This window comes from Rhyacophila brunnea, unplaced genomic scaffold (assembly GCF_057557595.1).
Source record: "Rhyacophila brunnea isolate RB1 unplaced genomic scaffold, BYU_Rbru_1.0 scaffold_3, whole genome shotgun sequence".
Classification (NCBI taxonomy): Eukaryota; Metazoa; Arthropoda; class Insecta; order Trichoptera; family Rhyacophilidae; genus Rhyacophila; species Rhyacophila brunnea.
The window spans coordinates 8,470,800-8,488,015 of NW_028232965.1; the positions used below are offsets into that span (position 1 = coordinate 8,470,800).

Consider the following 17,216-nt stretch of genomic DNA (forward strand, 5'->3'; position numbering starts at 1 on the left):
CACTGGGCGACTTTACAGGCAGATTGTAAATTCGCCAATAAACAACTCGTAAAGAAGCTCAATGTAATTGACGCATATATAGGTTTGTGGCGCGTTGTTACCGTTTTACTTTTTAGATTAAAAAATATCAATAACCTGGCATGGCGCGATATTCGGTACGCATCACCCGTGACCATGCCATATTGCCATAAGCGTAATAAGATAAGTAAAAAACCAGAGGGTTGGAGCGGACCCTTTTTTCTTGCATTGCTCCGCTCCGGGACCCAATAACTTGTTCGAGCCCACTTCAGGGTCTGCCCCGCTTCGGGTAAAAAAGGATATTATTATAATATATTACATAATAAATGTACTTATACAAATGTTAAAAAAATAATTACCTACCCGAGGTAGTTTTAAAATTGTAATTTTCATTATTAATTCTATTAAAAAAACGCCAGCAAATCGTCTTTCATTATTCGAATCTTACGGCAGTGCTGCCATATATTAAATTTCAAATATTTTCTAGTAAGTATTTCAGTGTCAAATATAGTAATATTTTCATTGAATTTTAGGACGAAAATTTAATAATAAAAAAAAAACCGGAGTAGTGGAGCACTTAAAATTTTCAGTGCTCCAGTTCCGCTCCTGCTCCAGGTAAAACCCCATTGCTCCACTGCTCCGAGCTCCGCTCCAACGCTGTGCAAAAAGCTATATTAGTGTATGAAAGTGGTTCTCACGTGAAATTTAACTGTGTCCTATGGAAACGACTGGTGGCCGCACCAAATTTCACTTTTGTTGTGGTTGAAAAAATTAAAGCTACATTTTATTTACTAAAAAAATGGTTCAATTATTTATTTATATCCCATTTAATAAAAGACATTTTAACATTTTATTACATATTTATTTATTTAAAAATACATAATGCAAATGGAAATTCCTCAATTTATAAAGTTCATTATTGAATAATCTTTTCCAGTATACAGTAGTAGGAAAATAGGCAATATTAATAAAGCAATTGTTGCCAATTGACTTTATTCTCAGAAACGGACTATTTTACTCTAAACTTCATGATCTCATCACAAAAACACATTATGGATCATTTGAGCGTGGAAAGAAATTTAATGCCAGCGCTCCATTGGCGAGCCAAAAGTCCGACGACAATAAGTCTTCAGATTTTTCTACGTTCTGCTACTGGCCAACAGACGTTCAACGAAACGAGTATATAATTAATTTGACGAGTAAAACAGTCGACTTTGACAGCATAGATAATATACGTATATCTGACAGTTAAATCGTGATGGCGTTAAATGATACCGACGTTTTATGTTTTTTGGGTTATTGGGTGGCAGATAATGTAATAACGAAGCAAAGGGTACACAAATACTGGGTGAAACATTGGATAAGGAAACGAACGACATTATCCCACACAAATTTAATACGAGAATTGCGTTTGCAACCGAGCGATTTCCGCAATTATTTGCGAATGTCGGAGGATGTATACACAGAACTGTATAATTTGGTCTCCCCATTTATTAAAAAAAAAAAATACTATGATGAGGGAAGCTATTTCTCCTCATGATAGATTATGTGCAACCCTGCGATTTTTGGCTGCCGGCGGAACATTCACTGACTTGCATTATAGAACTGCGATTGGAAGACAAACTCTGGGCAAGATAATTCCCGAAACTTGCCAAGTCATCATTGACGTTTTGAAAGGAGAATATTTCAAGGTGTGTATTATATTATACGTCATCTAATAAAGTTGGGCAAATTTACAAATATATCATTAACAAGTAGACATTGGTTGGTCTTATAAAGTGAACGTTTAGTGGATTGTTTTACCTATATAAATCATAGACGGCAACATCATAAGAATGGCAGACAAGATGCATTTGAGATAGGTATATATATAGTCACAAATAAGGCCATCGTTGACATGCTAAATATTCAATAGACCATTAGAATGCTGTACCTAGCCAGGACTCTCCATATAGGCTGTAAGCAAGCTGCTTAATTATTCCTGTTGAATGTATTGTAATACTAGTCATATTCTTCGAAAAGCAAGCATGGAATTTGATTTCTAAATGAGGCCACATAATAATATAGGTTTGCTAACATAGCTCAAATACTTACCATTTGTTGTATCGCTTAAGCTAAGGTTTATAGGCATAAAAACAAACAAAAAAACAAATATTTTTACAAGATATTTATTCATACAAAAAACATTAATTTATTATACCGGCTTTTGTACATTTTTGCTTAATATACGATAAACTGGTTGAGTATGAACAGTAGTTGCTGGCGTTATTTTGTCACTTTGTCCCTGTGACATCGATCGTAGTTTCATGGCCATCATTTTGCCAAAAACATCAAATTCATCTTCAGTCTTGCTTAGTTTGTCGGTGATTAATTCTAACACTTTGTTGGCACTATCATTCGATTTTTTTCGTTTGAACGATGGGGGTTCTGGTGCTCTATTGAGATTCGACCTTGGAGTAGTCGACAACGTGGATGTTGAAGGCGAATATTCTATCTGTAAATAAAATGTTGATTATTTTTTGTTGCAGTTCCCTGATACGCACGAAGAAATGGAGACGATTGCAGAAGAATTTAATAGTAAATGGCAATTTCCAAATTGCCTGGGCGCAGTTGATGGGAAACACATTGCAATCGTGCCACCTGCAGGCGCCGGCTCCCACTTTTATAATTACAAACATTTCCACAGCATTGTTTTGATGGCGATTGCAAATGCTAATTATGAATTTATTTATGTTGATGTTGGAACAAATGGACGTATTTCTGATGGAGGCGTACTGAGAAAATCTGATTTTTTCAAACGTTTAGACGAAGGCAGATTAAAAATACCTGCACCAAAAAAACCTACTGCTAATTCTGATGCACTGCCATTTGTTTATATTGGCGATGAAGCCTTTGCATTACGTAACGATTTCATAAAGCCGTATTCACAAAGGCAATTAAATCACAGTAAAAGAATATATAATTATCGGACATGCAGAGCCAGGCGAATTATAGAAAATGTTTTTGGCATTTGCCAATGCCACTGCCAATGCTAAGAAAGCGCGAGGAGATTTCGAAAAATATTTTAATACTACCGGGGCTGTCACATGGCAAGAAAGTATGATAAGCAATAGATAAATTAAACCAATGTAACAATTTAGTTAAAATGTTTTACCTCAATACAATCTTCGTTGTTTAACGAGTTGGAGTAACTCTCATCAGGAGACATGTTTTCCAAATCGTCCACCATGCTGGATATTGAGCTCGATTCTGTAAAACAAAATGTAAATTGTTAAAATACAACATAATACTCAAACTTGTTTTTTATTATCTCTCCCCTAAGTACCCATTCCTTCATACGGTTAATATTGATATTGGTATAATTGGTGTAATCCAGTATATCGGGTATTTTCAAAATGTGTTTTCCGCTGTATTCCTCATAACCAAACTGTACCATTAATTTTGATTGATGATTGACGATTTATTGATTGTCTCTGAAGGAACCTAACTCGAGCGATTTTTGATTTTATGATCATTTCTTTTCTTCTTCTTTCGACCATGTCCGATCATAATATGGACCTCCACGGAGTGGAGGTTTGTATTGACAGATTTTGTTTTTACGAGAAATGGATGTCAGCCACTTGCTCAACATATTAGGTCCATACTCTGACTCATACACAAATTGAAATTCAATGTGTACTTGTCAGACCCAGGATTTGAACCTGGGACCCGACCACGACTCAATAAGCCGCGCTTCCACCGCCATGATCGTACCTATATATTATTATTTCTTACTTACCTCAGCAAAGAATAAATAATTTTATTGTGACTAGAAATGATTCATAGCTGTATGTTTTAATTGCTTAATAGTAGCTAATCTAATGCGATGTCACTTTCAGAGCTAGGTACGACAATTTCATAATCTGCACGTGTATAATAAATAGCTTTAAAGCATTCCTACGTACCTTCCATTTGGTCGTTCAAGAACTCCAAATTTCTATAGTACCACAGTTTGGGTAGATAAACTGCGTCTGTGCCGGCTCCGCTTCGATATGATGTCCTTACTTTATTTCTATCCTTTCTGTAACCCGACCTCAATGTCTGTATTTTCTTTTTAACATCGTCGACCCTTGCCTGCGGCTCCACCTTGATTAAAATCTCCAAAAGTTCCGCATACGCCAAGGACTTGGCATCACGATTCTTGTATAGTGGGCTGGTCGTCTTCCACAACGATGGGTTGTCTTTAAAACAACTAATAAAATCTTCCAAGAAACTTTTCGAATGCACTCGTAGATCTACCATTGTTGTTATCGATGTGAGATGTCCGAACACTTTGAATGACAGTAAAATAATGATGGCGCTGTCGTCCGTCGGCATAGATATAAATAATGTGACGGTAAAGCGTGGTGAACGTACGAATTTCAGCGGCTCGGCGAGTAAAATATCAAACATGTTTGAAATCCAACGAGCCTGGTCTGCGGATTAAAAAGTCCGCAGACCTGGGGTGCTCCACGCGAAAAAAAAGTCCGAAGACTGTAAATCGTCTGACTTGCGTGCCAATGGAGCGCCGGCATTAAGACAAGGCATGTATGTGGATTGAACCAATTTTATAAATAATTTTTTGAAATACTAGGTACCTATTCTGTAAAGCTATGGTTGCCGCAGCAAAATCCTCTGGTGGCCGCACATGTGCACCATGGTCTATGATAAGTAATATCAAATTTCTCGTAGAAACTCTGTAGTCACCTCTAGGTACCTCTGTATTACATGTATATGTCACCATCACCATCTCTAAATTAGATTTGATATAAATAAAAAGAATTTCAAGGTTTTTGATACCTTTATGGCATATATTATGTTATATTATATTTATGGTATATATTATACCTTTAAGGTAACTTTATCAAAAAATTGTCTCAAATTGCTAGCTTCACCTCACATGTTGCTCGTTTCGGGTTTCCATCCATTCAATGAAAATAACAGGTAGGTAGGTAGGTACTTTTTTTTTGCAATTAAGTACATATTACACTACACCTAATCAATAACAGGTAATCAATTATTATTAAAGATTTTTCAGAAAATATGAAGCCAACATTCATTTATTAGTTTTATCACAGAACATCCCTGGGTTTTATAATACGATAAATAGGTACGTAATTGAGTACCTAGGGTACCTACCCTTTACATTTTTAGTGGGAAACGAAGAACTTTGTGCCCAAACCAATGTTTTTCCTAGTTTTTACAAAAGGATACACTGAAAATACCATAGATGTCGTTGTACTGTCGATCAGCGGTTGAATTGGATATTTTTTTTATGAATTTTACGTCAAGGACGTTTGTGCGCACAAGGTTGACAGGATTTACAAAAAAATCATTCTATCGTAACTCGTTATGACTCTTATATTGCTTATATGCGTTTATGAATTTTAGTTTTAAATGAGCTTCGTTTGTGAGTGGCTGTAAAAACAAAATTACTTTGATAGCGATGATTGGATAGGTACATAATTATTATCTACGAAGGTATGTAAATTATAACCTATATGTTTTAATAATCTATTGATATCTGCCCCTTTATTTACATGGCCAGGTTGTAATACTTGACCAAGTTATTATTCGTTTTTACACGTTATAATGTTAAATGATATTCGATTATACACCGATTACGGTATTATTATTATGGTTTCGTGTCGTTGTTATGGTTTGCTGCTCATGACTTTTAGTTAGACGCAAAAGATTGGTATTTCTCGATTATAATCAGTTAATTAACGATTAAGTAAATGAAATTATTAGGTATTAAAGGTAAAATGATGGTGTTCAATAGCTTAGACCACTTTTAAGAATTTTATGAGTTCATAAATTTATCTTGCCCTGTTCTTCAGTTGGTGTTTTTGTTATTTTAGTCTTCGTGTAAGGGCATTGCTCTCATGGACTGTGATGTAAAAATAATATTCCCTAGTACAAGTAGGCAATGTATGACAATCCTGGTGTTTCAATGCATTTACCAGAGTATTATCATATGACTATACTTAAATACCTACGTTAAAATTACATAACTGCTTCTTCAAAACAATGAATGACCAAGGTCTCATTATTTGGCTTTTTTTTGTTATGGGTTGAGGAAACAATCAAAAAGGGTTATATTTTACATAAAAAAATGCATCTTTATCGATCTCAAGATCTATTAACTATTACTGACTCAAAATGTCAACACTGTTGTGACACTATTTAATTCATCCTTTTATTATGAGGTGCCTCCATTTATAGAATTGCTTGAATTAGGTACTGAAGTGTTATTTTTTTCTAAGAAATTTTGAGTGTTTTGCTAATGTTGAAAGATTCCAATTTTTCATTATAATATAAAATAATATTATAATATAATAATTATGGGTAGATACTATATTATTATGATCACAAATGAAAAATAATAATAAGGATGTTCAATACCTATTTAATGTAACCAAAATGTCCAACGCTCGCAGATTCCTAATTTTACATTCAAATTTTTACTTATTAAATTTTCAAGCTGTACACCAATTTGTTTTTCTTGTTATTCATATTTTGTCAACTATGGTTAGATATTATTACAGTAAAATATTATGTAGTTGCCTACAATAGCAAGGTAAGTAAGTACCTTATGTACTTCTAATGGTAACACCATTTAGACCAAGCGAGCGAATTTTTGTTCTTCCCCCGTTCACTCGCTTGGTCTTAATGCAGCTTTACACGATTCACTTCTCTTAAATAAATAATTTTATAAAAGAAGACAAATAATTATTGTGTAGTACAATTTAATAATGTCTAAGTTTCGATTGTGTAGACCAGTGTTTCTTAACCGGTGGTCCGCGAATTTATGATGTCCAAATGCCTATGCTAAAAATTCCAAGAAAATCTTCAAAACCCGTGCACCTGCAAGTGTTTGTGCATTGTGTTTTTGTTCTTAAAAGAGATTAATGGTTTCATCTGACAAAATCAATCGGGATCAGATGTTATTATACGTTATTATATACTTAAATAAAATATTTTTTATTTCTGTGTTAGCGGTCCGTATGTGTAAAAAGGTTGAGAAACATTGTCAGGTCCACTGTTTCCCAAAGTGGTGCGAATAATTCATCTGTGGATTGTGGCATTTACTATTAGAAAAAATTTCAATATTGAATATCATTTTTTACTTATAAACTATAATGACTAGTCAAATCAATATCTTATAAGACAGGGTTGGGGAACCTTTTTACGTACACGTGCCAAGCAGTTTTTCATAACGAAAAAAATAGTTTTTTAAAGTTTTTTAAAAAAAATAGTTTTTAAGAGTTATATTTTAAAAGTTTAAAAATTACGATTGAGTTCTTGATATTCTATCTTTCACCCTATTTCTAGCCAAAGGCTTTTATTCATTTTTCTTGTTTTCAAATTTCTCAAACAGATCGTCGAAGCATTTAAATCACTCCTCTTTCATATTATATTCTCCATCACTGAACGGTTTCCATTTTTAGAGATTATGTTTGAGGCAAAATAACAATCTATTTGATAACAAGCATATTTGTTATCAAATACTTTTTCTATCTTTGCATTTTGAAAAATCATCAATCACACGATTATAAATGTTGTCTATTTTTCCCACATATTTTTGTTCAATACTGAGCATTGCAAGAGCGGTCAGTCTATTTTGGCCCATCGTATTGCGTAGAAAATATAATCCACCGAATTAAACATTTTAAATTTAATTGTCAGTTCCAACAAATAAACCGTCACGATAAACAATGCCACAATATCACTAAATAAATCACTAAAAACCAAACTTTGTGTGTATATTTATATAATAACTGTACCTAAAGCGTCAATTACATTGAAGCTTAATACTAATAAGATTAAAACAATCCAACACATTTATTATATTTAATACTCCGTTGATACCTAGTGGCTTTTTCAACTGACGGAACAGAGTGTGTTGGCGTCGTACGAGTCAGTTGACGTTATGTATCTGTTTCATTTGACACATTGAAAATGTATATCTGTTTTATTCTCGGGCATTGACCGAATGTAGTGACATGTTTTGACAAAATATGAAGAAAGAGAATGGTGAACGTTGTGCTTTCTCTCCGTCTGACATATGAAAAATGAGAGAGAAAGAAATATTTTATTTCCGCATATTCTCAAATGACCGCGCTGAGCTAGCGAATGTGAGACATGTGTGTATGGTAATTACACACACATGTAAATATACACTAGCGTGTTCTTGCGTTGATGTTTTAGCCGATAATTATAATTATATATGACATTGTACATAATATTATGTAGATTGTAAGATATTTATTTTTGGAGGGTCATTGACCATTTGACCAAAAGGGCCAGCCGCCATTGATCTTGATAATTGCATTCCGATGGGAGTGACAAGGTACTCACCGAGAATTTAAAAATTGTGGAGGAAAGTGAATGCCATTCTTTTCACTAATTATTTTTACTTATACCTACTCACTTCAAGATATTTTTCAATTATTATTTTGTTTATAAATAAATAAAAAATTAAAGTACGCATTTTATGTTTTATTGTAAGTCCAATGTCCTAATTTATTTTAAGTAATATAATAATACTATGTATGGTTATAAATTATAAATAGGGAATATGTTATTCTTGTTAATATGTAGCTCGCCAGACAATTTCAATTTTTGAAAATAGCTCACATCCTTATTGAGTTTGGAGACCATTGGTGTAGGTGATCTTTAATGCAGCGGTTTATACATGGATAATTCATGCAATATAATGTATAAAATTTTTACCATTTTACCAGTAAGTTAGTATTTATTTTCAATAATTCGGTGCTTATTGAATTTTTCTTTTCGAATTTATCGGTTAGGTACATATTTATGAAAAGATCGGGCACAGCTGCTCTAATTAAGTAGATATTAAAAACACAATTTGTATTAACTTTAGGTAAGTAGGCCTCATTTCAAAATATAAGAAAATTTATTAGCTATCTATCTGATATAATAATATGGTATTTTATCAGATTTAAAAATGATTCCTTACTGATTAATATATCGATTACTGATATTATTTTGAAATTTTTATTAAAATTATTAATTAGTCAGGTAGGACTTTGTATCAGGCAATGGTGCAATACATGATTAATCCAAATGAAATGCAACCGGTACTAAAGGTCAAGAAGTATTATTATATAATCATTTTTTAGTATTCCTAGAGTTATAGTATCATTGGAGTGTTCGTATTTTTGAATATTCAGGCGCAATGTGATTAATAATTGATTATTTTTATACTAACACAGTACCTATTATAATAGATATGAATGTAGGGATACCAGACGTCTGGATTTTCCTTCTTACACAATGATAATTTTGTAGGAAAGCGAAAAGAAGAATGAAATCGTTATTGGTTGGAAAATGGGTTTAATATTAACACAATGCTTACGGGCCCTTTTAATTAATTTTGTAATTAATGTGTTAATTTGCATTTGAAAAGCAATTAGCAAAAACACAATTTGTTGTAAACCCGTAAACCGTAAACAAATTGTTAAGTAAAAGAATTTACAGTATAACCCCTATTTTACGTTTTTTAAGGGACTGAAAAAAAAAAACCTAATTGGAAGGAAAATGTAAAAAGGAGGTATTGAAAAAAAGAACATTTAAATTTTATGTTTCTAAAAAAATAACGTTTTATTAAAAAAATCATGTATATTAGTTTGCGCCGTTCGAATGTCACGGCCAAATCATTGTCAAGCGCGCGTAACTCGCATATTTTGAATATTTCCGACGTAAATCGCGGGAAAGAAAAACGTAAATGCGGGTATTAAATGTACTGAAATACATCGGAACTGAAAAAATTACACGCGATTGCCCGGAAAACGTGAATTCCGGGCACGTAAAAACGAGGTTATACTGTATATATTGATTTCTCATTTATTTTGAAATATAATAAAAGTAGAAAAGAGTAATAAAAACATATTCTACATTTTTGTGCACTTTCATACACAATGAGCTGATTTTTCCCTTGACTACACTTTCTTCTCCCTTCATTTATGAAGCAAGGAAATCGTTTTTGCTAGTTTTAATGATACCATTCTTGAGCACTTTTTATCTTAAACAAATTGGCATTAAAATCTCAAAAATGAAAAAATGCAATGACCCTAGTTTTGCCGTGTTCCCTTCAAATGATCTGAATTGCGTCAAAGTTACCATCGCTATCGCATTTATAGCTGAAAGGTGTTATTTTTGTAATATAAACGTGTCCTTTAGTTGTCCTTGTTTTCATAAAATTATCATACGTTTGTCATACATTTTAACTCATCTGACCTACTCTAGTAAACTGCTTGGAATGATAATTTTTTGAAACTTTCAATACCTAATATGTACAAATAAATAAGAGCTGTGCAGCTAATTTCCATGTTTTCAATCCTCTGTGCCCATAAAAATATCTTTCAACGTGTGCTTGTCCTGGAAAACCGTCCCTTTGTTCTCTCCAAGGTGTGTCTCGGATGAGACATACCAACATGTATTAGTTAAGTGCAACTATCGATCAGCAAACTCGCAGTCTCACGTTTCGAGCATCTCATGAGGCATCATGTTTCATAACTTTAAGTTAGCACTGGCCTTATTGTTTTATTTATCAAAAGTTTGTTTCTTTGACCTAGTATTTCCTACCCCAGCAGTTGCTTGCAAATGTGCACGCATCTATTTCCCACAAGTGGGGTTCAGGTCTTCTGTTGTCTTGTTCTACTTTTTTGCTTTTGATCCCGAGTATATAAAATTTTCAATCACCCCATACGCATCATGGCCTATATATTCCGTTGGATTTTATTTTCAAGTATACTTACCAGGGAGTTTCATATCGAAATATTATTATGTCAATGCTTATCGTGCCATTGTAGCTTGGCAGAGGGCGTAATGTGCCGCTGTCGTGAAAAGGTTGAAAAACACTGATACATTAACCCAAAAATATCTGGTAACAGTGGTAACCACATATGAATGTATATACCAAATGTGGGAAAATGCGGCTCTTCGTTGGGCTAAGTGTGGCTCCCAATATTTCTTGATAAAAATATAGGTATTTTCTTTCCCCATTATTTTGTGTTTTATACTTTATATAGCAATTAAGATTTGTGTAGAAATGTAATTAAATTTGAATTTGTGTATTTAATACTACGTGAGAGCGTGACTATAGTGTGGCTCTTTATATATATGAAAATCCAGAATTTGGCTCTCGTTGACCTCATGTATGCCCATCCCTGGAATATACCTACATAAATCAAATCCCTTATTGATATCATTCCATCATGTTTTTATTAAATATTTTTCTTTGAAATAAAAGAAAATGATAAATTCTTAAAACATCCTATAATAAATTCATAATATGATACACATAGGTATGAAGCATCAGAGTTTTTTTATTATGCAGATGATGTGTCATATTATTACTTGCTATGTGAAGCAAGATGGTGTGTTCTAAATTTTATTTTATTCAATTATCTTATACTTACTTATTTTTTATTCTGAGCTCATAGTCCATATCTTTTATGCAGGTTTCAAATATTTTAGTTTTGAAAAAAAGTGAGAACACCTGTTGATGCACACAAATATAATTACTTATATTGTTTATTAAAATGGCTATGGGGACCTTTAATTGATTTTGTAATTAACATGTTATTTGCATTTGTGCATCCCGTAACTGAAGTGCATTATCAAGGTAAACCTCAGAATAATGATATATAGAGATGGCCTATTTTTCGGCAAAATGAAGCCGCGTTTCTAGCGTATAACGCATAGTAGAACAACGATTTTATTATTTTCAACTTAACTTTGAAATGTTATACCATCGTGTTGCTTCTCAGTACGACTACCAAATCTAAACACAACATAATATATTATTTAACCATAATATGTTCTGTATTAACCCATAGCTTACGGGCCGCACAAAATTGTGTTTTTGCTAATTACTTTTCAAATGAAAATTAACACGTTAATTACAAAATTAATTAAAAGGGCCTGTAAGCATTGTGTTAAAATAACTAAAAATAATTACCACTAATTTTATATTTAACACAAACACAATAAATTTCAGCAACACGTGCTTGCAGTTTTTAAATGCATGTAACCAGCCAAATCAATTTATTCCGATGACGTTTTCATATTTTTAAAATTCAGCCGTAGAAATTCTATCTTACTCTAACGCATAGAGCGGAGATATAAGCGTGCCGAATGCTTACTTACTCGAACTTATGGTTTGTTTTTGTTCAGGCTTGAGGTAAACAAATCTCAGATGGTTCTAAAATTCTATGGTTATCTGAATGTTCTCAGAGGTTTCATAACGGTATACTTACATTATATTATTATTATTGACACATACACATCAGTGGTGAATAATGTTTATTTTATAATAGGTATTAAAGTATAACAAATCGATATTCTTTGTTTTTATAAACAACATCTTTGAATTTAAGGCTATAAATAGTAAGTGTATCTTTTGTTATATTTTACTTCTAGTATTTTTTGTATTCCTCTTAATGTACGAGGGTGGGTCAATAAGTCCTTAGAAAAGCCGACAAGTGGCGCGACTAGTACTGTAAGCGGTTTGTTTTCATGCAGCGGCACTACCGATTCAGTATGCTGCGAAGTTTCAATCAGATTGGTCGGGTTGTTGTGTGTTTTTCGTACATTTAAAAAAAAAATTTGCTTGTGGAAAATGGAAAAATGGAAAATGGAGAAAATTGAGTTTAGAGCTGTTATTAAACATTTTAATATAAAAGGGTTAACAGCAAAGGAAATAAAAAATGAGTTGGATTTAGTTCACGGCATATCTGCTCCTTCACTTGCAACTATTTATAACTGGTTAAATGAATTTAAACGTGGTCGTACATCAACAAAGGATGAACCACGCTCAGGACGTCCTGTAGAGGTGACTACACCAGATATGATCAATAAAATCCACGATATGGTGTTAAGTGACCGAAGATTAAAGTTGAGTGAGATAATTGAGGTTACAGGGATCTCAAAAGGTAGCGTCATTTCTATTTTACATGACAAATTGGGCATGAAAAATATTTCTGCAAGATGGGTGCCGCGTTTGCTCACAGTCGACAATAAACGCAATAGGGTGGTGGCCTCTAAAGCCCTGTTGTCGCTCATGCAACGCAATCCGGATGAATTTTTTCGTCGCTTTGTGACTGTAGATGAAACATGGATACACCACTATACTCCCGAGACGAAAGAACAGTCAAAGCAGTGGATTGCGAAAGGCGAACCATGTCCAAAGAAGGCGAAAACCGTAAAATCAGCTGGTAAGGTTATGGCTACTGTATTTTGGGATGCACGTGAAATTATTTTCGTTGACTATTTGGAAAAAGGAAAAACAATAACAGGGGATTATTATGCATCTTTATTGGACCAGCTAAAAAACGAAATTGAAGAAAAATGGCCTCATTTAAACAGGAAAAAAATCCTCTTTCATCAGAACAATGCCCGTGTTCACACATGTTTACGATCAATGGCTAAAATTGAAGAATTGAAGTTCGAATTGGTCGACCACCCACCGTATTCGCCAGATTTAGCCCCCAGTGACTTTTTCCTTTTCCCAAACTTAAAAAAATGGCTAAGTGGACAAGGTTTTTTTGCAAATGAAGAAGTCATCGATCGGACAAATGCTTATTTTGAGGACCTTCCGAAAACTTATTTTTCTGACGGTTTAAAAAAAATTGAGAAAGGTCTAACCAAGTGTATTGAGCTCCAAGGAGATTATGTTGAGAAATAAAAAAAAAATACAAAAATAAAAACTGTTTTAATGCTTTTTTCTAAGGAATTATTGACCCACCCTCGTATTAAATAAATATGCACATTTTTCTATCAATGTCATTAGAACAATTTAACATTCAAGTTTAAATTATGACCATTTTTTATGCATGCATAATAATTATCACATATTTTCACAGTAGGATAAATACAGTTCATGAACATTATTCAGTCAGTGTAGGAAGTAGGTAATAGACTTTGGCTTATGTACACTGTCAATATTTCAAAGATATCAATATATTATATTTGTAAGCAATGGCACAAATATTTGTGAACTATTGAGTCTTATTACGAACTTCTTCCGAACCATATTCAAATTAATTCAGAATGGCCATTTTGAGTATGCAAAATACTTGGATTATTAGACATTATAATATAATCATTTAATTCATTTTTACATATTTCCTGTTATTGCAACTTGCAATGGCTTATAATCTTATCTTTCACGTGTACCTGAATTGGACTTATAAATGAAAATTATCTTTTTTTATCTAATAAATATTCTCCATAGAAGGTTTTATTTCAAACGCCAATATTTTAGTTCAGAAATTTCTACAACATGTGATACAGAGAAATAATATATTAATCATGGTCTCAAATCATTTTTATGATTAAAAACGATAATCTCATTGACGTAAAACCTTAATGGACGATTATTCAAGTAAAAAAGTAAGTAAGTAATTTCCCATAATCATTTTGAGTGGAGCATATTACCTACGATCTGTTGCTGCCATATGAATTGTTGAAAATTCAGTACATTTTATTTTATTCAAAAATATCTGTAATTAATTGTTATAATCTCATATTAGTTATTAGTATATTAGTATCTTAATGTTATTAGAAATTACAAACAACTAAAATGTTTAGTTATATTTAAGTACAAAATAAACTTATAAGTTATTTCTAATGACATATCGCTTTACCAATAATTAACAGTAAAAACAATTAATAGTAAATAAGTATCCTTGTGACAACCATGTAAAAGTGAAGCAATAATTGTCAGTAGATGTGATGAAATCTCAGTACACGGTTAAGCACAATCTGTTAACCGATAATGTAGTTCTCCAAACCCATACGTATCGAGTATATATAAATACAATACAGACAGTTCTCGTGGTTGTATTATATATTATGTAAATTTATCAGGCTTGTCCAACTTCCAGTCTTCAAGTAGGTGATCCTTTATTATAAACATACCACATAAGCGTGAAGTTCGATAGTTTTGACAGAAAATATTACATAGTTAGAGCGACGTCAAGCGAGAGAAAACGATGCAATATGATTCATGTAAGAGCAGTCGGAAATAATGACAGTAACAATAATTAAAAACTATGCAATTCGTGCGCAGTAGAAGAAATCGCAAACTGCGCATTTTCAAGGTTAAGCTGCTCCATTGTTATAGCGCCTCTTTACATGCATGGATTTACTTGCACCAATAGTGTGTATTTAAAACCATCGCGACAATAACATTTTACACGTTAACGTGCTGACTGTCTCGCCAATCTCATTCTTCAAGAGTAAGCAAGACGTGATGATGTGAAATCGGTTAACCTCAAAATGAGTCTCTGTGCGGTGTACTATCGTTCTACTGCGCAGGGGCAAATATTAAAAATCCCAACTGTCGCGTGAAAATTCAGAAGCTTCCGAACTTTTTTGATTCATGTATGCAATCTTGCAACTTTCACGATAATACATGTTTACACGTGCATTTTCTTGTTTTGTTTATTCAATGGAGGAGGATCCCATTAGATGAAAAATTGACTATTTCTAAACTATTTCTCATATGCATTCTCAAGATAATAATCACTCTGAAGGGGTAGGCCCATATGCTTTGCTTAGGAGGAAAACTGATATTTTATTAGTAAGTATTTACCTGAATAACTGAATACTGAATACCAACCAACCAACATGTTTAAATTATTCAACAAATTATCTAGGTGAGGAAAGAAAAATGTTTTTATTTTTTTCACATTCAAAAATAAGGAAAATAAATTTCTCATCAGTGGGTCTATTCTATACACAAGGCGGCTATTGATGGTAGTTTATCATATTTATGTATTGAGGGGGTTAATTGTTACAATAAGTTAACCGTCTAAACTAAACTGTCAAATAGTGCTATGTTTTAATAGCTCCTCTCTTGGCTGTGTTAACTTTTAGAGCGAGATAAACAGATTTGACAGTTTAACTTTAGACAGTTAACTTATTGTAACAATTATATTACCTCAATACATAAATATGATAAACTGCCGTTGATATCCGCCGACAGCCGCCTTGTGTATAGAATAGACCCATTGAAGTGTAAAATTAAATTTACTACATTACTTCGGAGTGTCCGGCTTCAAACAATCCGGCATGCAACACAAATTATTCCGGTATTGTATAATATTATATCCTATATGACTACACGAAAGTCAAGAAAATATATTCCAAAAATATTATATTATGTCATAGATACTTATAGTACCTACCTAATTATGACATAAAATGGTCATAATTGACTATTATATTTGAAGGTTACACAGCAAAACTAGGCTCATTGCATTTTTTTCATTTTTGAGATTTTAATGCCAATTCATTCAACATAATAGAAAGTGCTCAAGAATGGTATCATTAAAACCAGCAAAAACGATTTCCTTGCTTCATAAATGAAGGGAGAATAAAGTGTAGTCAAGGCAAAAATCAGCTCATTGTGTATAAACCTGCACAAAATCGTAGGATATGTTTTTATTACTTTTTTCCACTTTTATTATAATATTTCAAAATAAATGAGAAATCAATATATAAATTCTTTTACTTAATTTTAAACCAATAACGATTTCATTCTTCTTCTTGCTCTCCTGCACAATTATCATTTTGTCGATGAACCTGTTTTTGCCGTGTGCCCTTCATTTGCCTATAAGCATATATTTTACAAGGTAATAAAAGATGAAATAGCAAACAAATGCGTTATGTCATTATTTACAATAGTAAGCTTTTCTATGCCTCACGATATAACTATGGCAGTATCTGACAGGCTGCAGATTTTTAACTACTCACGTTGAATGGAGAGCGAAGCTCTTACTACATTCGCTGTAATACCGATAATTTGTGACTTAGTATTTCATAATTATTCAAACAGGTGTCTTTGTGTGTTAATTTTTTTAGATTATGCAAATCAATCGACAGTGGTAAGTAATTAGAGTTTAAAGTCGGACGAGATAACTCGTGAAAATTGTATGTGCGGCCTGTAGATCACGGCCTTTTAGAGAGAGTTAACTCGCTGAATGCATAGAACTGGTTAAATAAGAAGAAACATTAAGTGTGTAAGTACATGAATTATCTGGGCGCCAAGTGTTTTCTTCTAAGTTTGTATACTATATTAATATACAGTTGTTAAAGAAACCACTGTAATTATGAGTTTATAAATATTTATTACAAGTGAAAAA

The 17,216-nt window shown here is 32.7% G+C and overlaps 1 protein-coding gene and 1 long non-coding RNA gene across 3 annotated transcripts in view; both read left to right on the plus strand.

The window, feature by feature from the left end:
- The first annotated feature begins 1,568 nt into the window (after positions 1-1,568).
- LOC147067830 (uncharacterized) lies at positions 1,569-3,310 on the plus strand. Its single transcript, XR_015071358.1, has 3 exons — positions 1,569-1,709; positions 2,547-2,919; positions 3,159-3,310. It is a non-coding gene; the product is annotated as an uncharacterized LOC147067830 (long non-coding RNA).
- Positions 3,311-5,320: 2,010 nt separating this feature from the next.
- Positions 5,321-17,216, plus strand: part of LOC147067831 (1-acyl-sn-glycerol-3-phosphate acyltransferase gamma-like) — a 30,368-nt gene continuing 18,472 nt past the window's right edge. For both annotated transcript variants that reach the window (XM_085952668.1, XM_085952667.1), the window contains exon 1: positions 5,321-5,517. The gene's annotated coding sequence lies outside the window, so the exon portion shown is untranslated. The remainder of the gene's footprint in view (positions 5,518-17,216) is intronic.